Here is a 26,373-nt window from a genome sequence, read left to right on the forward strand (position 1 = left end):
AATTTACAGTAGGCTATACCTACTGTACTTTTAACAAATATGGAGGGAAAGGGAATGTTTGTAACTCACATCTGAGCTGGATCGAGATATGGTTGTCATGATAGTGTGTTTACAGGGAAAGCCATCTTGTCTGTAGTCCTGAAACTGTCCAGGGGGCAGTAGATCTTCCTCCCTGCTGTGGAGTCAGGGACAGGAGGACTCATACAAGCCCCTGTTGCTCTCTATGGTGAATGTTTCTCTCAAATCAAGTCAAATCAACTGTTATTGGTGGCAGATGTTATCGCGGGTATAGCGAAATACTCCTGTTCCTATCTCCAACAGTGCAGTAATACCTGACAATACAAAACAATACACACAAATCCCCAAAATAAAAAGAAAGGAATTACGAAATATAGAAATATTAGAACGAGGAATGTCAGAGTTCGGAATATAAATATCTATGTATATGATGGTGTTTATAGACAGTATGGACAGTATATGAATAGAAAAGGTGTGTACAGCAGTAGTTATACAGGATAGGCCTTGACTAGAATACAGTATATACATATGAACAGTAAAACAGTATGTAAACATTATTTAAATGACTATGTACATAGGGCATCTGTCTCTAAGGAGCAGGGTTGAGTACTGGGTAGCAGCCGGGTAGTAACGGTGGCTAAAGTTCAGGGCAGGGTACTGGGCGGAGGCCGGCTAGTGGTGACTGTTTAACAGTCTGATGGCCGGGAGATAGAATCTGTTTATCAATCTTTCGGTCCCAACTTTGATGCATCGCCTTCTAAATGGTAGGTGGGTGAACAGGCCGTGGCTCAGGTGGTTGAGGTCCTTGATGATCTTCTTGACCTTCCTGTGACATGGGGTGTTGTAGATGTCCTGGATGGCAGGCAGTGTGCCCCCAGTGATGCGTTGGGCAGACCGCACCACCCGCTGGGGAGTCCTGCGGTTGTGGACAGGGCAGTTGCCGTACCAGGCAGTGATACAGCCCAAGAGGATGCTCGCAATGGTGCATCTGTAGAGGTTTGTGAGAGTCTTAGGGGCCAAGCTGAATTTATTCTGCCTCATGAGGTTGAAGAGGTGCTGTTGTGCCTTTTTAGTCACACTGTCTGTGTGGATGGACCATTTCAGGTTGTCAGTGATATGCACTCCGGGGAACTGGAATCTTTTCACCCTCTCCACTGCAGCCCTGTCGACATGGATGAGGGTGTGCTCCCTCTCCTGAAGTCCATGATCAGCTCCTTCATTTTGTTGACGTTGATTGAGAGGTTATTTTCCTGGTATCACTCCGCCAGGGCCCTCACCCCCTCCCTGTAGGCTGTCTCGTCATTGTTGGTAATCAGGCCTACTACTGTTGTGTCGTCTGCAAACTTGATGATTGAGTTAGAGGCGTGCGTGGACACGCAGTTATGGGTGAACAGGGAGTACAGGAGGAGACTGAGCACGCACCCTTGTGGGGCCCCATGTGTTGAGGATCAGCATAACAGAGGTGTTGTTACCTATCTTCACCACCTGGGGATGGCCTGTTAGGAAGTCCAGGATCCAGTTGCAAAAGGCGGGGTTCAGACCCAGGGCCCCAAGCTTTGTCTCTCACTGTGGAAGTATGAGCAGTCCTAGTCCCACGGCTGTATCACAAAACAATGAAGTCCATGATTAAGTCCATTCGAGAACCACTGCATTGATGTTGTTGCCATACCTTACCACTTCGTTAATACAGAAAGGGAAGCAGGTAGTCTAGCGATTAAGAGCATTGGGCCAGTAACTTGCAGGTCACTGGTTCAAATCCCCAAGCCGACTAGATGAGTCTGATGATGTGCTCTAAAACACCTCTTGTATAGATAGATATCCACAGTTTCTACTCAATTAAAACCATGTTGAGCTACTTCTCAAGGGAACTTTTTTAGATGACCTTGAGGGTGTCCCAGAATTCTCTCTGGCAGAATTGGATCTGGTCAGCTTAAGGAGGCAGCAGGGTTCATGATGACATAGGGTATTTCCATTCAGACACCAGACACCGTACTGAACAGGCACAGCCATGTTCAATAGCAAATAGGAGTGAACAGGAATTTAACATCACCTCTGTCGAAGCAATCGATCAACCTAACATAGAGCTGGTTATGCCTTTCTCTAGTCTCAACCACATTACTAGAACATTTGTTTGCCTTAGATCACACTTGAGAAAGAACAAAGGACTTGTCAATATTCCGCATATTTTCCAGCACAGGAAACTTGCGGTAATCGTTCCCAGCTTTGTTTTCCCACAATAGACTTAGATTAAGCAGAATATATTCAAATGATAGCTCAAGCAAAGTCACACAATACATCTTCTCAGCTTTATTAACACCGCCCCCACCATGAAATCCCTGTACATTTCAACTGTTACGAGAAACCTGTGCTTCGCTACCGTTTCCTCTCAGCACACACTCAGCAACCAGTGAAGTGTTGGTGATGTCCGCCCCCCAGTACGGTAATGTTGAGAGAAAGGTGAACACAGAGATGGTATGGACGGATAATAAATGGCATCATTTTAAGCCAACTGTGGAGGCACTGAGAATATTTGGTGACTCTGAATGAGGGATCCATATTACAGAGGAAGAAAGAACAGTGTTTTTGTGGTCACGTTGAGCACCTGACAGCCAGAGCATTGAAATGCTGGGATTAGGTGGGAAAGTCAGCATAAATCTGACCCATCCCATATGTAATGAATCAGATCTGTGTACAGCAGAGTCCCTGCCCAACTTCATAAAAACATCTGAAACCCTATCTCTTCAAACAGTATCTTAAATAATCCTCCTCTTCACCTCAACCCCCCTTCTAGCACTGACTCTACGGATAGCTACGTTATTGAGGAAACATTTACTTTCTATGCCTGTGATGTGTGGTTGTCCCACCTAGCTATCTTATGATGATTGCACTAACTATACGTCGCTCTGGATAAGAGCATCTGCTAAATGACTACAATGTAAATGTACGAACAGTGCAGAGTGAGGGGGAACCTTTTTCAATGTTTTTGGGAGGGAATCCTCAGCACCCCTAAGTGATACCATGCGTTCACATTGGCTGCATCTTCTACAGCTTAAAAAGATACAGCGCACGTTCCAATTAAGAGTCTGCATTGTCATTGAGTGCACCCACACAAAAATATGACCAATATAATTATTTGTGTGATTTTCATCAGATCTTAGCTCCTTTATTACATAGCAGCTGATTGTGAAGATATTTTGTATGTTGTGCTGAGGGATAGAGAGACAGAATGTAAAAGGCCTCAGCGCTTTCAGGCTGCGTTTACACATGCAGCCCAATTCTGATATTGTTTTCCCTAATTGGTCTTTTAACCATCAGATCAGCTCTGAAAAAGATCTGATGTGAAAAGATCTGATGTGATTGGTCAAAAGACCAATTAGTGGAAAAAAGACCAGAATTGGGCTGCCTGTGTAAACGCAGCCTAGTTTCTCTGAAAACCCTTCCCACATAGTGTGGTTACCATGGCCACTGGTGCGAGTTGGCTCTGTTGGTTGCTGTGGAAGTGGCCTGTGTGTGAAGGGGAGGAGAAAGAAGAGGAGAGAAGAGCAGAGACAAGAGGTGGAGGGGGCAGAGATTCTACGCCTGATTTCACACGCTGTGCACCGCTGAGTGAAGAGTGGGTGGGCTGGATGCATGTTGCCGCTCCACTCTGATCACTCCTCTCCTTTTTTCTCTCTCCACTTCACTCTCTCTGCTCCTGTCTTTCTCTCTCTCTCTCTCTGGCTCCATCCGCCTCCTCTTGGCATCAAGCTAGAGGGAATCTGAACGGAATATCACTGCATCACTCAAAATTAAAATAAGATTGTCAATACATTTACAGTTCTTACACTATAACTACAATATATGACTGAATATAACATAACTATCACTCCCAAGGGTGACTGAGAATATATTGCTGTGCGTTTGCGGTCTCTAAGCATGCCCAGTAGGCCAGTCAGTAAGCTCTCTATGAGCTGCTTAAGTTATACACTTTATCCTCTCCTTTAAATCAAATCAAATGTTATTGGTCACATACACATTTATTGTCATGAATCTTTCCCTGGCCTGGAGGCAGCTCTGTAGAGTGCTGGCACAGCCACAAAATCTGATTTGAAACCTAACACTAACCATACTGCCAAACCTAATGCCCAACCTTGAATTAAGACCTAAAAGCTTGTTTTCATGAATTTTTACAATATAGCCAATTTTGACTTTGCAGCTGGCCCATCTTGCGGAACTTGCTCAGTTCTGCCTCCAGGACAAGATTCATGACAATAAACATCAACTTGCTCTCCTCTGCCTCCTCTGTCTCAATTAGAGATGGTTCTATGTTGATGTAATCAGATGGGGCTTTCAGTGAGGACCTTTAACAGAATGACTGGTAATGAAATGCTGTCCCTCAGGCGACATCAAACTGGGCACACACTGGTTGAATCAACGTTGTTTCCATGTCATTTCAAGGAAATTACATTGAGCCAACGTGGAATAGATGTTGAATTGACATCTGTGGCCAGTGGGATGGCTTTGTGTCTGTGATGGCACTGATTGTGGGAGACTAATAAGCATGAAAGCCGGACACTGAACAATGCACTCTGTCAGACACTACTGAACTACAAAGGGTTTCTCCATGGTGAAGGGATATAGGCCTGTTACTATTAACATTTGCAACAGGTTGATGTCCTACCTGATGGGCTGAAAAATGGCCCCTAGTCTCTTGTATAGCTTTACTTATATAAAAGTGTTTTGTCACAAATACATAGTACTGTATGTGCTGTATGTACTGTATGTGAGAGCGGTTATGTTGACAGTCCTATTTAGTGTGGATCTTCAAGTGTGTGTGTGCGTGTTTGTGTGTGTGTGGATGGGAAGTGTGTACTCCTATACTGTAGCCACGACACCGAGCAGCAATGTGCCCTTTTCTCTCCATTAGTGATGGATAGCTCTGTCCAGTGAGGAGAGTTGAGTCCATTAGTGATGGATAGCTCTGTCCAGTGAGGAGAGTTGAGTCCATTAGTGATGGATAGCTCTGTCCAGTGAGGAGAGTTGAGTCCATTAGTGATGGATAGCTCTGTCCAGTGAGGAGAGTTGCCACTGGGCTGTTTCCATGTAGGAGCACCACTGGTGGCTATTCCTCCATTACAGCACAATAACATACAGTTACAATAAACAGCCTGTGAATCAATGATATCCCACTGACTTGTTGTCATGGAAACACCAGCACTGGGATAAATAGCACAACACATAGACAAAGGCTGAAGGGCCTGAATCAATGGGGGATTGAACAGGTTATGTAACTGTAGCGGATTGGGGCCTAAATGAGTGGGTATCTAGTGGTGCATGTCTTATTCACATGGGGACATAAATCCACTGCTTTTGGCCACCTCCAATCAGAGGGCCTCTTCCTTTGTCCCCCCAGAGAGGCTCCAGTGAGGAAGGCCCTGGGGCTTGGTGGCATGGCAACACACTGCATTGCACCCCTCCTACTCACACTGGGAGAGAGAGGGCACTGAGAACTCATCAGGGTGATATGTTTGGGACTGGACACAGTTAGGAATGATATACTGAGCACCGCAATATATCAGGGACAAATACTGTAGTGTAGAAAACAACGGACAACCAAATCTTTAGACTGAGGAGTTATATAAGGAGTATGTGTGGGAGGAGAGCATCTTGTGACTGAACATTGAAGCATAAGTGAGACTTGTGTGGGTGTAATGTGTAAATTCATGCATGTGCGCTGGTGGGGTTATCACATCATGTATCACGAACTTACCTTGGTTGGTCTCTCCATTTCATCCTGTTGGTCAACCCCCCCACCAAGCTCAGTAATGGACAGGAGAAAATGGAATTACTTAGACTACATGTTCACTTTAAGTGTGTCTCTGATCTTTAGAAGATAATGGTGGTGGGGTGATGGGGGGGGGGGGGCTAAAGGCTTTTATCCAATCATCTGAGACCAGGAAAAACATTCACAAGGCTTCAGGGGGCACTTAAACAATTAGTCATGGAGCAAGAAGACCCCGCTTACTACACCTGTCTGTCTGTCTGTCTGTCTGTCTGTCTGTCTGTCTGTCAAATTAAAACCATACCTGGGAACGACTTATATCATAGAAATATAGAGTCCTCTAATCAGTACAACAATAAATAATGTACCATGAACATTAAATAGCACTCCCCAAATATTATAATCAGATAAAGCATTGCCCATATATTATAATTCGATAAAACACTGCCCATATATCGTAATTAGATAAAGTTAGATCAATAACAAGCGTCATTATCCCTGGAAGAGGTCCTGATAGGTTAATATGCACGCTTTAAGCCTTACAGGACTATAGCCTCCTGCTGTGTTGAGTGAAGCTTCTCTCTCTGAGACTGTATTCCCATGCAGAGCAGTAGGAGACTGGGCTCAATATTGGAGCTTAAGCCCTTGAGTTTAATCAGGTCTCTCTGTCAGCTAAGAGGATCCTGCCCTGCTCCTGCTCACATTTGGGATTTAACACCGCACTGCGTGCTGGGTAAAAAGCAGGCCTGAATGAATGTTGTTACTTAGATAGACTTGAGTGGGTGATGATGAGATGGTATTGGCACAAGGCAAGGTAGAGAGGGGTCAAGCCAGGGGAAGCTGGGAGTCAACAACATAGTGTCAAGACAGAGTCACAGGTCACAGTTAGAATACGGCTTGAGCAGACTGCCACAGAGGGAGAGGATACAGGTGAGATTATGAGGTGAGAGAGAGAGAGAGACAGAAAGCAGAGAGAGAGAGAGAGAGAGAGAGAGAGAGAGAGAGAGAGAGAGAGAGAGAGAAAGCAGAGAGAGAGAAAGAGAGAAAGCAGAGAGAGAGAAAGAGAGAGAGAGAGAGAGAGAGAGAGAGAGAGAGAGAGAGAGAGAGAGAGAGAGAGAGAGAGAGAGAGAGAAAGGAGAGCCATGGAGGATGGAGATAAGGAGATAAACACACACATACTGTAGGCTGGGTCTAATGAATCGAACACACACACACACACTCTAATTGGTTATCAATACTCCTAACTTGCGATTCAGTGTGATGGTGCAGTCGGACTCTGTCTGGATTTCTCTGTGTTTAATTGGATAAGGGAAAATGAGGTAAACAATCAAGTGACCTTACACAACATTATCCAGATCACTTGATCTTACACAACATTATCCAGATCACTTGATCTTACACAACATTATCCAGATCACGTGACCTTATACAATATTATCCAGATCACGTGACCTTACACAGCATTATCCAGATCACATGACCTTACGCAGCATTATTCAGGACCAGAGGAAACAGAGAAGGGACAAAAGCAATTATATTTTCTCTCTTGTATTAACTGTTGAATAGGGAATTGGAATTGAATTCTAATATCATAGGTATTTAATGGTTTTATTCATTGCATTCAATTTTGAGAAGAAAAGCAATGAGAATCAGCAAAGCACAAAGTTGCCAAAGAATAGATGCTGCTCTGCCAGTCTGAATGTAACATTCAAAATGTTCAGAGACGGAAAGCATTGATGAGGAAAAAAAGGTACTATTTGGATAAGCTTTCACATAAAAAAAAGGTACTATTTGGATAAGCTTTCACATAAAAAAAGGTACTATTTGGATAAGCTTTCACATAAAAAAGGTACTATTTGGATAAGCTTTCACATAAAAAAAGGCACTATTTGGATAAGCTTTCACATAAAAAAAGGCACTATTTGGATAAGCTTTCACATAAAAAAAGGTACTATTTGGATAAGCTTTCACATAAAAAAAAGTACTATTTGGATAAGCTTTCACATAAAAAAAGTCACACAATTTCAAACTGTCTACATAATAGATTCAGATATAATTAAAACAATAATAAAACAGTCACCACGCCTCTGCTTTGATTAAAAGTGTGGGCCTGCAGAAATGTAACCACAAAAAATTCACAGACAAAGCAATAGGTGCAAGGACTGATCATCCATGATAAAAATTATAGTTTTAACCTTGTTTTGAGGCTATATGCTGTTTGTTTACATTTACATTGTTTACAAACGTTGGAGTAAAACAAGCTTATTTTTGCGTTTCTGATGGGGCATTTATACCGAGTGTACAAAACTTTAGGAACACCTGCTCTTTCGATGACAAAGACTGACCAGGTGAAAGCTATGATCCCTTATTGATGTTACTTGTTATTTCCACTTCAATCAGTGTAACTGAAGGGGAGGAGACAGGTTAAAAAATGATTTTTAAGCCTTGAGACAATTGAGATATGGATTGTGTGTGTGCCATTCAGAGAAGTAAATGGGCAAGACAAAATATTTAAGTGCCGTTGAACGGGGTATGGTAGTAGGAGCCAGGCGCACCGGTTTGTTTCAAAAACTGCAACGCTGCTAGATTTTTCACTCTCAACAGTTTCCTGTGTGTATCAAGAATGGTCCATCACCAACTCAATAATATGAAGGTGTTCTTAATGTTTTGTACACTCAGTGTATAAGTTCTATTCTTCAAGAATCATTGGTTATATATTTTTAAGTACAGCAAATGGATGTAACAACTAAGGACTCTAGCTTTACAGCATTGTATTTTTTTATGTATTTTTCATAAAGGTTGGGGAGGAAACAATCAATTGAGAAAGATAAAGCTTCAGATGGGAGGGGAAGGATAATACCCACAGAGACAGGAGGTAACAGTGATGTGGTAGAAGTATTGGACAGGATGTGGTTAGAGAACATTAGTGAAATGAATGAAGGGAGTTCCTCAGAAGCGCTCCATCTTGTCGATGGATCTCTCATTGGAGAACGAGGCTGGGGTGATGCGACAGCTGGTACTCCCCTCCTTACTCAGCCACACCTTCTGGTGAAGAGAGGGAGGGAGAGAGGGAGGGAGAGAGGGAGGGAGAGAGGGGGGGATAGAAAGAAAAATAAGTTACTCTGTTAGCCACCACTCTCTTATGTCAATGACGGTCATTTTATTAGGCGACACACTGCTTGTGTTTCCCATAAATAAATATCACTCTGCTATTCTCCTGTTGGCTGTTTTCTCTAAGCTACTACATGATTGGTTTAAATCCTGTTTATTTCAACAGCTAACCACGTTTTCTATATTCTCCAATATAACCAGTGAATCTGGAGCTTGGGAACACACATTCCATTGCTAAAATGAACTTTGAGAGTTTGAGCATGCTGTAGACAGCCGGAAATCTGAGCTTCCCTAGAGACTCCTCTGTTCAGCAAACAGTGCCTAGGCCAAACAAGGCTTCTGACATTTCCGATTGACACAGGGAAGGCAGGCTTTCTAAGACAGATGGCCAATCTATGGGGCCGACACTAGATTGACGGTGTCCCCCTATAGTATAGTTCCTGTATCGCGTGCAATTTGTGCCATGTCAAACAGCTGTGGGCATACATTAAAACTTCAACCTCTGTTTCAGATGACTGGTAAATGGTTCAGCAACATGATCCTAACCTCTGTCACCAAGGACAAATTAGTCCCAGCCCCAGCCAGCCTGGGTACAGTGCATAGCAAGCAATTTCCCTTGGCACCATCTCTAGTGTTCTCTATGACCAATGACTTTGAGAAAAACACAACTGAACTGAATTGAACTGAACTCAGCTCAGTCTTAAATGTAAACCTCAGTTTGCCATGGGGCCTGCCTCAGAGAGGAGCAACAGGCAACATGCTTATTCACAGTATATACTGAGAACCCGTCACTCATGTCGCTGCATGGCCAACTACTAAGGGCTACATTATTTCCTAGGCTGTGTAGATTAGTGGAGAGATTGTAGAGGATCAATGGTCCACATGTGGTCATGTTCTAAAGCATGTTCTGGTGCGATAGGATTTCAGACCACAGAGACATAATGCCGTAGGGGCTACCCATAGGGTGCCAGAGAGCTGACTGACAGCTGCCTGCATGACAGAGAGAGACAGATGGAGAGAAAGAGAGAGAGAGAGGGACAAGGCAACATCTCCATCTACTGCCTTCTCTGCTCTACTCTAGTGTCGCACACAGCCAGCCGACAGACTGCAGATTGAACAGCAATCGCAGGACTTAGAGGTTAGCTCTAAGACTCCCACTGCATCAGGGACCTGCTAATCTCCAATGACTTCCCTCTGTGAAATAAAATGTATTGAACCCAAAACAGTGAGCACAAGGACGGTCGCCTCTCTACTGTCACATATCATGTGTCTGTGGCTATTTTCCTTGTTGAAGGCATGTGCCCTACTTGTTTTAGTAATAGAGCGGCTTTGATATCTTCAACTCTTAGGTTGAACTTCTCGAGCAAAGCCAGTCCACCCCCTACTAATTGAATTACCCCAATTTAGAAGACTGCGTGAACTGATCTAATAAGCACACGAGAAGAGAAAAAACATGTGGTGTGTGACAGAAAGAGGAGAGAGCAATGACTGTATTTACAATACCTAATGGCACTGTCTGGATAGACTCAGATTCATTAAATAATGAACCAACAACATCAGAAGCAGCTGAGAACACAGTGTGACGTGATGGTGGGTTGATAACACTGGCCTGGTCTCTGAGCACCACCCACTGTGTCAACCACTCTCTGCCTGCCTGCCTGCCTGCCTGCCTGCCTGCCTGCCTGCCTGCCTGCCTGCCTGCCTGCCGACTGACTGACTGACTTACTGACCAGGCCTCTTTCCCCACACACTTGAGGAAATTAGATAACATAAACCAGCGTATGGGAAGGAATTCAATGTGTTGCAGAAACAACTATGGCTCTAACTAATGAGCCCAGCTAGTGGGAGACATTGCATTGTTCCTGGAGAGCAATCTAAACCGGGCCTGTCTAGCTAATGGCTCTGTATGGTGTATAATCAAATTAGCCTTCCAATACTCTGCCAAGGTTAACCGGCACCAGGTCAGCTACAACATTTCCTGCTTAAAACAACCAGGTTGATACGGTCAAATAAAATATAACCCTGCTGTAAAAAAACAGCATAGGCTGTGTTTTGGACACTGGTGACCTGCCTTTGTTGCATTTTTGCTGGTCACTAACCTTTGCTGTGTTTTTGCTGGTGACCAGCCTTCGCTGTGTTTTTGCTGGTGACCAACCTTCGCTGTGTTTTTGCTGGTGACCAACCTTCGCTGTGTTTTTGCTGGTGACCAACCTTCGCTGTGTTTTTGCTGGTGACCAACCTTCGCTGTGTTTTTGCTGGTCACCAACCTTCGCTGTGTTTTTGCTGGTCACCAACCTTCGCTGTGTTTTTGCTGGTCACCAACCTTCGCTGTGTTTTTGCTGGTGATCAACCTTCGCTGTGTTTTTGCTGGTGATCATCCTTCGCTGTGTTTTTGCTGGTCACCAACCTTCGCTGTGTTTTTGCTGGTCACCAACCTTCACTATGTTTTTGCTGGTGATCATCCTTCGCTGTGTTTTTGCTGGTCACCAACCTTCGCTGTGTTTTTGCTGGTCACCAACCTTCACTGTGTTTTTGCTGGTGATCATCCTTCGCTGTGTTTTTGCTGGTCACCAACCTTCGCTGTGTTTTTGCTGGTGACCAACCTTCGCTGTGTTTTTGCTGGTGACCAACCTTCGCTGTGTTTTTGCTGGTCACCAACCTTCGCTGTGTTTTTGCTGGTCACCAACCTTCGCTGTGTTTTTGCTGGTGATCATCCTTCGCTGTGTTTTTGCTGGTCACCAACCTTCGCTGTGTTTTTGCTGGTGATCATCCTTCGCTGTGTTTTTGCTGGTCACCAACCTTCGCTGTGTTTTTGCTGGTCACCAACCTTCGCTGTGTTTTTGCTGGTGATCATCCTTCGCTGTGTTTTTGCTGGTCACCAACCTTCGCTGTGTTTTTGCTGGTCACCAACCTTCGCTGTGTTTTTGCTGGTGATCATCCTTCGCTGTGTTTTTGCTGGTCACCAACCTTCGCTGTGTTTTTGCTGGTCACCAACCTTCGCTGTGTTTTTGCTGGTCACCAACCTTCGCTGTGTTTTTGCTGGTGATCATCCTTCGCTGTGTTTTTGCTGGTGATCAACCTTCGCTGTGTTTTTGCTGGTGATCATCCTTCGCTGTGTTTTTGCTGGTCACCAACCTTCGCTGTGTTTTTGCTGGTGACCAACCTTCACTATGTTTTTGCTGGTCACCAACCTTCGCTGTGTTTTTGCTGGTGATCAACCTTCGCTGTGTTTTTGCTGGTAACCAACCTTTGCTGTGTTTTTGCTGGTCACCAACCTTCGCTGTGTTTTTGGTGGTCACCAACCTTCGCTGTGTTTTTGCTGGTCACCAACCTTCGCTGTGTTTTTGCTGGTGATCAACCTTCGCTGTGTTTTTGCTGGTGACCAACCTTCACTATGTTTTTGCTGGTCACCAACCTTCGCTGTGTTTTTGCTGGTCACCAACCTTCGCTGTGTTTTTGCTGGTGATCAACCTTCGCTGTGTTTTTGCTGATGACCAACCTTCGCTGTGTTTTTGCTGGTGATCAACCTTCGCTGTGTTTTTGCTGGTCACCAACCTTCGCTGTGTTTTTGCTGGTCACCAACCTTCGCTGTGTTTTTGCTGGTGACCAGCCTTCGCTGTGTTTTTGCTGGTGATCAACCTTCGCTGTGTTTTTGCTGGTCACCAACCTTCGCTGTGTTTTTGCTGGTCACCAACCTTCGCTGTGTTTTTGCTGGTCACCAACCTTCGCTGTGTTTTTGCTGGTCACCAACCATCGCTGTGTTTTTGCTGGTGACCAACCATCGCTGTGTTTTTGCTGGTCACCAACCTTCGCTGTGTTTTTGCTGGTGACCAACCTTCGCTGTGTTTTTCCTCGTGATCAACCTTCGCTGTGTTTTTGCTGGTGACCAATCTTCATATACCATAAGGAGACTCGTTTTTACCTAATACAGGCCTGCAAGTCACATTATGCTGGCTTGCAAAGTGATGTTTAATTCCTATTGGAATCCAGTCAGTGTGGATATCCAACAAATGTAACTTTTGTTCTCCTGCAACCTGCATTCAGAATGACTGCCAGGGATAGAAAGATCAATAAACGAGACTACCCTAAGCATCTCAACTGGAATAACCATTTCAGTAACGGGTGCAATAAGTCCAACTAACAGATTTAATTTGTTTAGATTTGTGGAGCATAAGATACACTCATTGATTAATTCATCAATGTACATGCAAAAAACACAGATATTGAAACAAACAATTCTAAAACTCATAATAGAGCATGCTGGGGAATATGATAATGATGGGGATGGATTTGCCAGCTAGACAGATCAGCATGGACCAGCATGGACCAGCTTGGTCACCAGCATACCAGCATACCAGCATAAACTGGTCACCAGCATACCAGCATCACCAGCTAGTCGACCAGCCTAACCAGCTAGACCATGCTGGTCAGACCAGCTTGAAAAACATCCAACCAACATGGACCAGCTTGATATTTAGGCTGGTCTATGTAGTTTTCTTCAGCAGGGAAACAATGTTATATTTACATGTATATGTATGGATTATAATATGGGATGTTTTATTTAACTGTAGCCTTCCAATTGGTGAATTCTGCAGCAGGAAATCTTCTGCAATGTGCCTTTGATCTATGTAAGTGAGAGAGTTAACCAGCTGTGGGAGTGGCTCATACTCTGAACACAGCCACATCCCTGATGTCAAAACAACATGCTCCCAGCATGAACTCGTGGAGGAGGTGGTGTGTGTGGTGTGTGTGTGTGTGTTCTATGGGAGGTGAGTGAGCTATATGGAATGTGGGGGGCATCTGAGATGAGCAGTGTCAGTTCCATGATGGTACCAAAGTGGATTCCTTACTGATGGCTGTTGTTTGTCCATTAAGAGATAAAGAAACCTAAACAGCAACATTATCCGAAACCCTTCCAGAGGAAATCCTACAAGGGTCAAAATGAAATCTCTGAGCGAATCTGAGCTCTCGAATAGGCTGAAAACCCCCATCCCCAAACAGTCATCAGCCCAGCCAAACAGCTGCATGCAGTGCATTAGATAGAGCTGCAGTGATTAGAGTATTCCCATAGAGAGCGCTTTAGAGAGGACTGGCTTTAGTTTGGCATTCATCAGAACAGGGCTAAGAGGGATTACATGGGCCAGACTCCAGACCATCTGTGTCCCTGCCGCGCCACTCGCTGACCAGCGGTCTTAGCCGCCAAGCCCCTCCACCGCCCTGTTCCTCCACCTTACTACTTTATCATCCTCCCTCATCACTCACTCCCTGATCACCCTCTGCTTCTCCCTCTTTTCTTCTCATTCCCAATCTCCCTCCCTCCCTCCCTCCCTGGTGTTTGTAGGTCTCTTCCTACACAGAAATTGGACAGATTTGGGCCACAGGACTCAGGGAAGAGGAGAGCTATGTTAGTTATAGCAGACAGCAGGTCAGTCTCACAGTGCTGTGTACATGGTACAACACATGCAGAGAGCTAAAACACCATCCACTTTCCTCCAGTCTACAAAACACACCCAGGAACACATCTGCTTTCTGTGATTACTTTGACTTATTTTAGGGATGAGAGAACACACACATAAAAAAAAATCTCTGCCACTCCCTGTTTGATACAGCCTGCTAGCCTAAATCAGCTGGCAATATGATCCCAACACAGAACAGAGTAGGATAGGGAAAGGGTAGTGGAATATGAAACCAGAAAAAAAACACTCAGTATGCAGCTTAGCAGCATACTGTCCAATAGATTTAGACATTATTGTAGTATTTGGCAACTTATTTGTTAAAGCAATAATCTTGTTAATGATCTGAGTAGAATAAATTGTAGCTGTATAGCTGACTGAATTATCTTAAGAGGTATGGATGCAGCAGCCATATATATATATCTATAGGACGAGTTCATCCATCCACCCAGAATGACTGTGGCCTAAAATAACAATTAGGAAGGAAATCATGTCATATCAGGAAACACAAAAGCTGACTGACACTGGCCAAACCACTCTCTCTCTCCTCACCAGACATCAGCACAAATTGGGGATAATTCCATTAGGGCTCTTTAAATAGAGGTTTTATGGCCTAGGAATGGCAATGTTACCATAGCAGCCCACACAGCTGGGCTTTGTGACTAGGCACCAGGATGAGTTCTCCAGAACACTCAACAGAGCTGAGCTCGGGAAGAGTCCCCTGCTGAGTCCCAAAGTCCCTGTTCTGTTTTTCTGCTTCAACTGTCTGTGGAGAAACAGGATCAGCCCTTACACTCTTGTACAGGAGTCGTAAAAGAAAACCACACATGAACACACACACGCACACACATAAAGTGTATCCCACAGGAAAGGGGAGACGTGATCTGTGAAGGCTTGGCATTTCCAACAAGCGTGCTCTATATCAAAGAACCCTTCAGAGTGAGAAAAGATTTAAAGCTTAGTATTTGGCACGCATTGAAAGAAATCTTGAAAGACTGAAGTGAACTATTTGGCAGACAGACTTCAGTCCAAGCTGCACACAGAGCAACAACAACAACAACTGATCTGTAAAAACGTTGTCTCCTACAGCGTATCAACAGTGTGTGTGTGTGTGTGTGTGTGGTTAGTTACAAGAATTTCTGTGAGGTGCAGTAAGCATTAGAGTGGGTGTGGGGAGCAGCCTCTCACAGCTCTCTGTGGAACACTCAAGATTATGATGTCATCTTTGTGAGCCGCATCAACCCTGATGACATCAGATTCACATCTGGATGAGAGACCCGCCTCTGAACCTGCTGGTGAGATCATCTCTACCAAGACACTCACTCCCTGGCCATTCAACAGGGAGGGACAGGATATGAACAACTGAAAGAGAGAAAGAAAGAGGGGAAAAGAGAACAGATCCCCTACAGACTATGCAGGTTTCCATCACCTCCCCAAACTGATTATCAAATGGACAATTTCTGACAAACTCTCTGATGATAGGAAACAGTAATCAGCTAACTTGTGTTAACGCCAACACCAACAACATCAATAAAAGTAAAACTGTTCATACCACAATAACTAACAAAGATCAGTAAAAAAATATAAGTCTGGGTAATAGCATTTAACTTGGAAGGAAAATGCAGTATTAATCTTGTCATATTTCCCTCCCAGAAAAACTGATTGTATTTGGGCGTTCTAGTGGACGGCTATGCCAAAACACTATCTCATCACTATAGAATGTGCAGGCAGTGGTCTGTGATTGCTCTGCCCAAATCAGAACAGAGGAAAATAAAGCCAATCAGATCTATAGGGCTAGACAGACTTGAGGATTGTGAGGATTGTAAAAACAATGACCACAGCATAAACTTTGACTCCAAAGTCCATGTAGTAAGTTCAGTTCTATAACACTAAATCTGACCAACGAAACTGTAAGGGTCTATGGAACGCTGGAACTCGTCAATATAGGCACAGAGAGCCACCTGCTGGTGTAATAAAAGCAAAGCATTAAGACCGATCAGAGATGGGAGGGGACGATTGGCACTGCATAGAGCCCCACAGCGGAGGTGTCATGATACCCATAAAACCAAGCGGTCAAACAGGGAAATGGTTCCAATATTTATTCCAGTTCGCAGAATTGTCATTTCATTTCTACACTCTTATCAAAACGTCACGCCAGGGTAAGCCTACACGAAACACAGCCCTTATTTTAAGTGTTTCTAAAATCGCCTATGGGAAGAAGAATGGTGGAAAAATGATTGGAACCATTTCACTGTTTGAATGCTAGGTTTTAAGGGTGTTATGAGACATACTGTGGTACACTATTCTGTATCACTCGTAGAAGGGTATTTCCACAAATATAATACATTTTGGGTAGTGTAACTTAGTAAAAAAAAAAAGAGAATTTCACCTCATTTTGACATTGTCATAAAGAGCACATGTTCAACTTAAAACAAACATAACATTTCCATCTCAAGGAGTTAAATGAAAGAAATGACTATAGTAAGTGACATTAAAGGAACTGGATTTTCATCTTACATCAGCCATAAATCCCCTTATGACAGGGGGAATGGAAGCTTGTTGAGTGCAACAGGGAGGGACAATTGAATGCAATCTTTAAAAAAATATGTAAATTGTTAACATTTCTAGCCTACAGTGCATTCGAAATGTATTCAGACCCCTTGACATTTTGTTACATTACAGACTTATTCTAAAATGGATTAAATCATTTCCCCCTCTTAATCTACACATAATAGCCCATTATGACAAAGCAAAAACAGTTAATATGAATTTTTTGCAAATGTATTTGAAATAAAAAAAACTGAAACATCACATCTACATAATTATTCAGACCCTTTACTCAGTGCTTTGTTGAAGCACCTTTGGCAGCGATTACAGCCTTGAGTCTTCTTGGGTATGACGCTACAAGCTTGGCACACCTGTATTTGGGGAGTTTCTCCCATTCTTCTCTGCAGATCTTCTCAAGCTCTGTCAGGTTGGATGGGGAGCGTTGCTCCACAGCTATTTTCATGTCTCTCCAGAGATGTTCCATCGGGTTCAAGTCCGGGCTCTGGCTTGGCCACTCAAGGACATTCAGAGACTTGTCCCGAAGCCACACCTGCGATGTCTTGGCTGTGTGCTTAGGGTCGTTGTCCTGTTGGAAGGTGAACCTTCGCCGCAGTCTGAGGTCCTGAGCTCACTAGAGCAGGTTTTCATCAAGGATCTCTCCTTATATTGCTCCATTCATCTTTCCCTCAATCCTGACTAGTGACCCATTCCCTGCCACTGACAAACATCCTCACAGCATGATGATCCCACCACCATGCTTCACCGTAGGGATGGTGCCAAGTTTCCTCCAGACTCATGACGCTTGGCATTCAAGCCAAAGAGTTCAATCTTGGTTTCAACTGACCAGAGAAACTTGTTTGTCATGGTCTGAGAGTCCTTTAGGTGCCTTTTGGGAAATTCTAAGCAGGGGGTCCTTTTACTGCAAGAGTCTTGGTGGTACCAAACTTCTTCCATGTAAGAATGATGGAGGCCACTGTATTCTTGATGACCTTCAATGCTGCAGAAATGTTTTGGTACCTTTCCCAAGATCAGTGCCTCGACACGATCCTGTCTTAGAGCTCTACAGATAATTCCTTCGACCTCATGGCTTGGTTTTTGCTCTGACATGCACTGTCAACTGTGGGACCTTATATAGACAAGTGTGTTCCTTTCCAAATCATGTCCAATCAAGTTGTAGTAACATCTCAAGGATGATCAATGGAAACCAGATGCACCTGACCTCAATTTCGAGTCTCATAGCAAAGGATCTGAATGCATATTTGATTTTTAAAACATTTTCATACATTTCTGAAAACCTGTTATCGCTTTCTCATTATGGGGTATTGTGTGTAGATTGATGCCGAAAATGTTTTATTTAATCGTAACAAAATTTGAAAAAAGGGAAAGTGTCTGAATACACTGTATCTGTTTTATTTACTTATTTATTTTACCCCCTTTTTCTCCCTAATTTCAATCTTGTGTCATCGCTGCAACTCCCTAACGGGCTCGTGAGGCGAAGGTCAAGTGATGAGTCCTCTGAAACATGACCTCCCACCCGCTTAACCCAGAAACACCAATGGAAACACCGTTCACCTGACCACCGCGGTCAGCCTGCAGGCACCCGGCACACCACAAGGAGTCGCGAGAGCGTGATGAGCCAAGCAAAGCCCCACAGGCCAACCCCCCCCCGACGCTGGGCCAATTGTGTGCCGCCTTATGGGACTCCCGATCACTGCTGGTTGTGATACAGCCCGGTATCGAACCCGGGTCTGTAGTGACGCTTCTAGCACTGTGATGCACTGCCTTAGACCACTGCGCCACTCGGGAGGCACACTGTATCTTCCTATGGGTAGCAGGGTTGAAGTGTTATGCTCAAGCCTCAAGTACAAAAAGCTCTTTGGATGTAAACAAAGGACTAACTGCATTGTTGTAAACAAGACCCCACCTGTGGGGCAGAAGGTGGGTGTAATTATGCAGCAGCAAGCTCTTATGTTGTTAGAACCTGTCGGCTGTGTCATTGAAGGCAAGTATAAATCAGTGACTTTTAGCAAGCAAGTGGTACTTTGCTTATTTAGTGAAGGGCAATATGCTTAAAAAAAAAACACACAGCAATGGACACTTGCAAGAACCTAAATTATGAAACACAGATCATTTTACAGTATGGTCACTCACAATGGGAATACTGTGGAATTTAGAACTACAAGCAACTTGAAGACACCAACCAAATATCTCAATTTGCGGAACACAATTTGGCACCAGCTGCACAATTGGACATGGTGAACTTAACCTTTGTCCAGAATAATATCAGGAAGAACTGGCAACCTAAAAGCTTCGGTAATGTGCGCCTTTGTACACTAGATGTCAGACTAACCATACTGTCTAATTTGGCCCACACCTCTACTGCTGTTTTACACGTATTTCCTCAAAACAACATAATGAAAAGCTATAGGAAATGCCAGCCGTTGGAAAAAAAGTGCACAAGCAAAACGCATACAGTCAATTGTCAAAGTCTGTGGTAGTGAGTGCATTAGTGCTGGAAAATAGCATTTAGGTGAAGGTTCAGAAAATGACTGGCTCTATCGGATGGAAACAACATTTGATTTGCTAGATCCCCCCAGGGACGATATACAAACAAACATAACCTACTTAACCTGTAAAATACAGTGCAGTGTGAATATATACCCAACACACACAGACAATTACACACATGTGTAAATCAGATGCACACACCTCACGCACGCATGCACGCACACACATACACACACACACACAGAGAGATACTGATGCACATCAAACAGCACAGCAGTAAAACTCTTAGGAGTAATATTCTTTTTTTTAAACAGCATCATCAACACACCCATATCCACATGGTATAAGCCCAGTGCGGTGGATATTAGCCAGGCAGGTCCTGGATCAGTCATTAATACAGTACCATATCCCAGTGAAGCAATTTTATTTTACCCCGAATTGTGGTCTGTTTTTATGAGGGTTGAAATATAATGTGATTTAGATAGAGGGCTTTATAAAATCCTCAGATAAAGTGTCCCATTTTTTTTGTTATTTTGTCCAGCATATTTTTGGCACAACGCCCGTCTGATACAAAGTGACAGGAGAAATGTAAACACATTAACACAGAGTAAGAGCAAATGACCTAAGTAGGCTACTGTAGCCGTTGGCAATGCAGTACTGAATAAAATAGAGCATTGTGGACTGTGAACCTAAGGATGGTATTTGCTGTAGAGGGAAGCAAATGGATGTTCTGGGTTTGAACATGAATGTTCACTTTTCTAAACCGGAAAGTATCAGTTGTAGTTTAGAATATAATTAAGTTATATTTATGCAAATGAATTTTTCTCCTGGAGATGCTGTATTTGAATTTGAAAGTGGTAGTAAGCATGAATATATTTGCATGTAAATATTCCCTTGGATATGTAACATGACCATTGCCTGGGTTTTGAAATGTGAGTAAATGTCATACACACAAACACACACGCGCACACACACATATACATACAGCTAGCAGGTCACCAGACTCACCCTCAGACACAAACACACACACACTCATCAATAATGTGGGATCACTTAGAGGAAAACTCAACCCAAAAACTATCTTTTGGTATTTGTTTCATTAGTTCATTGTTGATATTGTCCCAAAATGTTTTGCATGTCAGCATTCAAGTTTTCAAGATATAACTTTCAAAATACAGAAATACAGCTAGCATGATGCAGTTGTCATCATATGATACACAGAAATACATCCAGTATGATGCATGATGTATAACGCAGTATTATGCATCATACTGGCTGTATTTCTGTATTTTGAAAGTTATATATCTTGAAAACTTGATTGCTGACATACAAAACATTTTGGGACTATATCAACAATGGACTAATGAAACAAATACCAAAAGATAGTTTTTAGGTGGAGTTTTCCTTTAAAGCCAGGCAGTGAAGGGCTTTGGAGCATTGTCGCCTCAGCTCCCTCCGTCAACCAGCCACTCTACATCTGGGTGAGCTTGTCTGCTTTTGCGTCATTTGGCCCACTGAAAATGTTAAGCTGTGGGATTTCAACAGGGCAGACTTTAGTGAATTCAGAGTGACAGGGTTCAAGATGCGTTTCAGTGAGCCAATGTGTACAGACAATCTAGGAAAATACCAGGCGATCAGTAGATGATGTCCCCTAAGCTTCAAATGCCAGTCCACAACACACAGTAATCCACAGAGAGCTCATGCTATCAACACACACACACATACACACAGCTGGCAGGTCACCAGACTACTACCCCCCCCCCCCCCCCCCCCCCCCACCCACACACACACACACACACACAAACACACACCAGTGGAGGCTCATAATAATGTCTGGGTCGGAGCGAATGGAATGGCATCAAACACATAGAAACAATGTATCTGATACCATTCCACTTATTCTGCTCCAGCTATTACCACAAGCCCGTCCTCTCCAATTAAGGGTCCACCAACCTCCTGTGAGACACACACACAATAAGCCCAGTATGGTGGCAATTAGCCAGACAGGTCCTAGATCAGTCAGTAATGTAGTAACGATTTTTTTACCGAGAATTGTGATCTGTTTGTATGAGGGTGGAAACATAACGTGATTTAGATAGAGGGCTTTAGCAAATCCTCAGATAAAGTGTCCCATTTTTTTAGATATTTTTTCCAGCACATTTTTGGCACAACGCCTGTCTGATACAAAGTGACATGAGAAATGTAAACACATTAACACAAAGTAAGAGCAAATGACCTAAGTAGGCTACTGTAGCCATTGGCAATGCAGTACTGAATAAAATAGAGCATTGTGGACTGTGAACCTAAGGATGGTATTTGCTGCAGGGAGAAGCAAATGGATGTTGTGGGTTTGAGCATGAAGGTTCACTTTTCTAAACCGGAAAGTATCAGTTGTAGTTTAGACTATAATGAAGTAACATTTATGCAAATGTTAGATAAGCTGTATTCGAATTTGAAAGTGGTAGTAAGCATGAATATATTTGCGTGTAAAGATATTCCATTGGATATGTAACATGAGTATTGCCTGGGATTGGAAATGTGAGTCAATGTGGGTGGGAGTATTTATCTTCTGGGATCTGGAGTGGAAATAATTTCAAAGGGTTAGGAATGGCACATCTGTGCTATTTATACTTTTGCCCTCAAAGTCATTGTGGTGTTGATGCTGCAGGCAAAGTTCCGTCAGGAGTCCAGTTCAGCTCATGTTTCTGAGTCAGCAGGTAGCTGCAGGTCATAGCTAAGGGACCTCAGGTTGGCAGAGAGCTCTACAGATGTAGGATCTTAATTTGATCACTCTGTTGCAGAAGAACTTTCCTGCAATACAGGATATTTTAAAACTTGTAGTGTATTTGAGGTTTAAAAATACTTCTGAAGTTTGTAATTTACACTTAGAAATGTCTTTTGAAAAATGTATCAACCCCTACAAAAATGTCCATTAATTATAATCCACAAAATATTAATTCACCTTTCCTGTTGCTGCAAGATTATTTTCCTGCTGTAGCAAACTGGCTCAAATTAAGATCCTACAACTGTAGTTAGCATTTAGCCCCAGGTTAACACTGTATTGTAGTTACCGGTAGCTCAGATAGGTAGCCTCACGTTAGCCGGTATGTCAGATAGTCTGTATGAAGTTAGCTGCAGGTCTGTATGAAGCTTAAAGATAGAAACAGCTGCAGGGTTTTGGTGGTTAGCTACCCAGATTGTAATGTGACATTCATCTAATTAGCCTCTACATACAAGATATTTTCACTTACAGGCGCCACAATAGTGTGTGATTGCAGGCTGCAATTCGGGGCGTTCCTGCATGTGGGCATTCCTGCATCTGCAGGAGCATCCCATTGTTTCCTGCATGAACGCCACTCCACCCTCTCGAGCACGCCATCTTTTCCCCTTATTGTCTATGCAATTAAAATGTGGGTCAAAAGGGGAACAATTATTATCTGAGTTTTTCGGGGGCGAAGGACATCGTCTACCAGTGTCCTAGCTAGCTACCAGTGTCAAACCCGCCTGCTGTGTAGCAGAGTCCTAGCTAGCTAACAAGTTAGCACACAGTGTCTTTCACTCCTGCCTGCCGAACACTTGCCCTCTCCGTTAACAGAACCGCGGGAAAGCAGTGCTCGACAGGCAGGGGCAAAGTACACTGTCTTCCGGTGTCCTAGTTATCTTTAGCTCGCTACCTATCCCACCTGCTGTGTACCGGAGTCCTAGCTAGCTAACTAGCTAGCTAGCAGCCAGGGTCCTTCACTAATGCCTGCCCTCGCCATCGTTAACAGAAGAACTGATGCGGGAAAACAGTGCCTGACAGGCGGGGGCGAAGTACAATGTCTACTGGTATGCTAGCTATCGTTAGCTAGCTACCTACCCCGCCTGCTGTGTACCGGAGTCCTAGCTAGTTAGCTAACAAGTTAGTACACAGTGTCCTTCGCTCCCGCCTGCCCTCACCATTAACAGAATTGCAGGAATGTAGTGCCCGATGGCTTACGTTCTTTTTCGGAATCCTAACCAACTGTGCTATTTTGTTAGTTTTTGTTGTTGTTTGTAACTCATTTTTTAACTTATTTTGTACAGAAGGTTGCTGCTACCGTCTCTTATGACCGAAAACAACTTCTGGACATCAGAACAGCGATTACTCACCTCGAACTGGACCAAGACTTTTTCTTTAACGAGTCCGACGAAGGAAATACTGCTTTCTCGGGAACAGGCCCAAATCCCCGTCATTTGCGTGAAGAAAAGATGGAGAAAAAGGGGGCAGAGGTCGGGCTGCCTTCTGAGAATTCGTAGGCGAGTGAGTAAACCTTCACTACCATCTGTTCTATTGGCCAACGTGCAATCATTGGAAAACAAAATGGATGATATACGAACAAGACTATCCTACCAACGGGACATTTAAAACTGTAATATCTTATGTTTCACTGAGTCGTGGCTGAACAACGACATGGATAATATAGAGCTGGCGGGATTTCCATGCAACGACAGGACATAGAAACTATGTCTGGTAAGACGAGGGGCGGGTTGTGTGTCTATTTGTCAATAACAGCTGGTGCATGATGTCTAATATTAAAGAAGTCTCGAGGTATTGCTCGCACGAAGTAGAGTGCCTTATGATAAGCTGTAGACCACACTATCTACCAAGAGAGTTCTCATCTATATTATTCGTAGCCGTCTATTTACCACCACAACCCGATGCTGGCAATAAGAACGCACTCAACCAGCTGTATGAGGCCATAAGCAAAGAAGAAAACTGACATTTTCAACCTCTCCCTGACTGAGTCTGTAATATCTACATGTTTCAAGCAGACCACCATAGTCCCTGTGCCTGAGGAAGCAAAGGTAAACTGCCTATATGATTACTGCCCCGTAGCACTCACCTCGGTAGCCATGAAGTGCTTTGAAAGGGTGGTCATGGCTCACAGCAACAGCATCCTCCCGGATACCCTCGACCCACTCCAATTCACACACCGCCCCAACAGATCCACAGATGACGCAATCTCAATCGCACTCCACACTGCCCTTTCCCACCTGGACAAAAGGAACACCTATATGAGAATGCTGTTCATTTACTACAGCTCCGCGTTCAACACCATAATACCCACAAAGCTCATCACTAAGCTAAGGACTCTGGGACTGAACACCTCCCTCTGCAACTGGATCCTGGACTTCCTGACGGGCCACCCCCAGGTGGTGAGGGTAGGCAAAAACAGGTCTGCCACACTAATCCTCAACACTGGGGCCCCTCAGGAGTACGCGCTTAGTCCCCTCCTGTACTCCCTGTTCACCCACGACTGCGTGGCCAAACATGACTCCAACACCATCATTAAGTTTGCTGACGACACAACAGTGGTAGGCCTGATTACTGACAACGATGAGACAGCCTATAGGAAGGAGGTCAGAGAACTGGCATTGTGGTGCCAGGACTACAACCTCTCCCTCAATGTGAACAAGACAAAGGAGCTGAAGGTGGACTGCAGGAAAATGTGGGCCGAACAGGCCACCATTAACATCGATGGGGCTGTAGCGGAGCGGGTCGAGAGTTTCATGTTCCATAGTGTCCACATCACTAACGAACTATCATGGTCCAAACACACCAAGACAGTTGTGAAGAGGGCACAACAACACCTTTTCCCCCTCAGGAGACTGAAAAGATTTGGCATGGGTCCCCAGATCCTCAAAACGTTTTACAGCTGCACCATCGAGAGCATCCTGACCGGTTGCATCACCGTCTGGTATGGCAACTGCTCGGCATCTGACCGTAAGGTGCTACAGAGGGTAGTGCGTACGCCCAATACATCACTTGGGGCCAAGCTTCCTGCCATCCAGGACCTACATACCAGGCAGTGTCAGAGGGAAGCCCAAACAATTGTCAAAGACTCCAGTCATAGACTGTTCTCTCTGCTACCGCACGGCAAGGGGTACCGGAGTGCCAAATCTAGGACCAAAAGGCTCCTTAACAGCTTCTACCCCCAAGCCATAAGACTGCTAATCAATTAATCAAATGGCCACCCAGACTATTTACATTGACACCCCCCCATTTGTTTTTACACTGCTACTACTCGCTGTTTACCCCTACCTAAATGGACAAATGACCTCGACTAACCTGTACCCCCGCATATTGACTCGGTACTGCTACCCCCTGTATATAGCCTCGTTAATGTTATTTTGTGTTACTTTTTATAATTTTTTACTTTAGTTTGTTAAATATTTTCTTTACTTTATTGAACTGCATTGTTGGTTAAAGGCTTGTAAGTAAGCATTTCACTGTAATTGTATTACTACACCTGTTGTATTCAGCGTATGTGACAAATAAAGTTTGATTTGATTTGTGTCCTAGCAATGGTTAGCTCGCTACCTATCCTGCCTGCTCTGTACCGGAGTCCTAGCTAACTAGCACTCAATGTCCTTCGCAAATGCCTGCCCTCGCAGTCTTTAACAGAACTGCAGGAAAACAGTGCCCAACAGGCGGGGAAGAAGTACACTGTCTACCAGTGTTTGTGCATATATTATGACAACATTTTGTGATGTTTTTGTTCGTTTTGGATTTCGTTAAGGGTTTTGTTGGGCACACAACATTTGACATATTTTTCTTGAGGCAAGCCAAAGTCGGTAGCCGAAGTCTATGTCCCTTCGTTGGTGATTGGTCAACAGTTGGGATTCTTCAGCCTACGGGTGTTGATATCTATAGCCAAGGCAGGCACGGCTGGAAAATTCGAGGACCTCCGATTTCAAGAGAGAATACTGTTACGTATGCGAATGAGACTAGCTAAATTCTTTATAAACTGCTCAGGTGTACTAACTACAACTCTCTTCACCTTCATAAACAAACATAACTGTTTAGCGCAGGCAGGTATGGTGGCTCCCGTAGGACATATAAGGTGAGTCAAAAGGAACACCCGACAATAATTCACAATGGCTACATAGCGAACAACAAATCCAAAATGTTTATTATGGATTCTTATGGAAATTAAGTTAGCATATGCTATG

General features: G+C 43.9%; 1 long non-coding RNA gene across 1 annotated transcript in view; it reads right to left on the reverse strand.

Annotated features, from left to right (window-relative positions):
* Window positions 1–7,311: 7,311 nt before the first annotated feature.
* The window catches only part of LOC123728709 (uncharacterized), an 81,475-nt gene continuing 62,413 nt past the window's right edge, over window positions 7,312–26,373 (reverse strand). The window contains exon 3 of the long non-coding RNA XR_006760349.2: window positions 7,312–8,824. This is a non-coding gene — a long non-coding RNA (uncharacterized LOC123728709). The remainder of the gene's footprint in view (window positions 8,825–26,373) is intronic.

The sequence above is a fragment of the Salmo salar genome, chromosome 18, assembly GCF_965601325.2.
Source record: "Salmo salar chromosome 18, fSalSal1, whole genome shotgun sequence".
Classification (NCBI taxonomy): domain Eukaryota; kingdom Metazoa; phylum Chordata; class Actinopteri; order Salmoniformes; family Salmonidae; genus Salmo; species Salmo salar.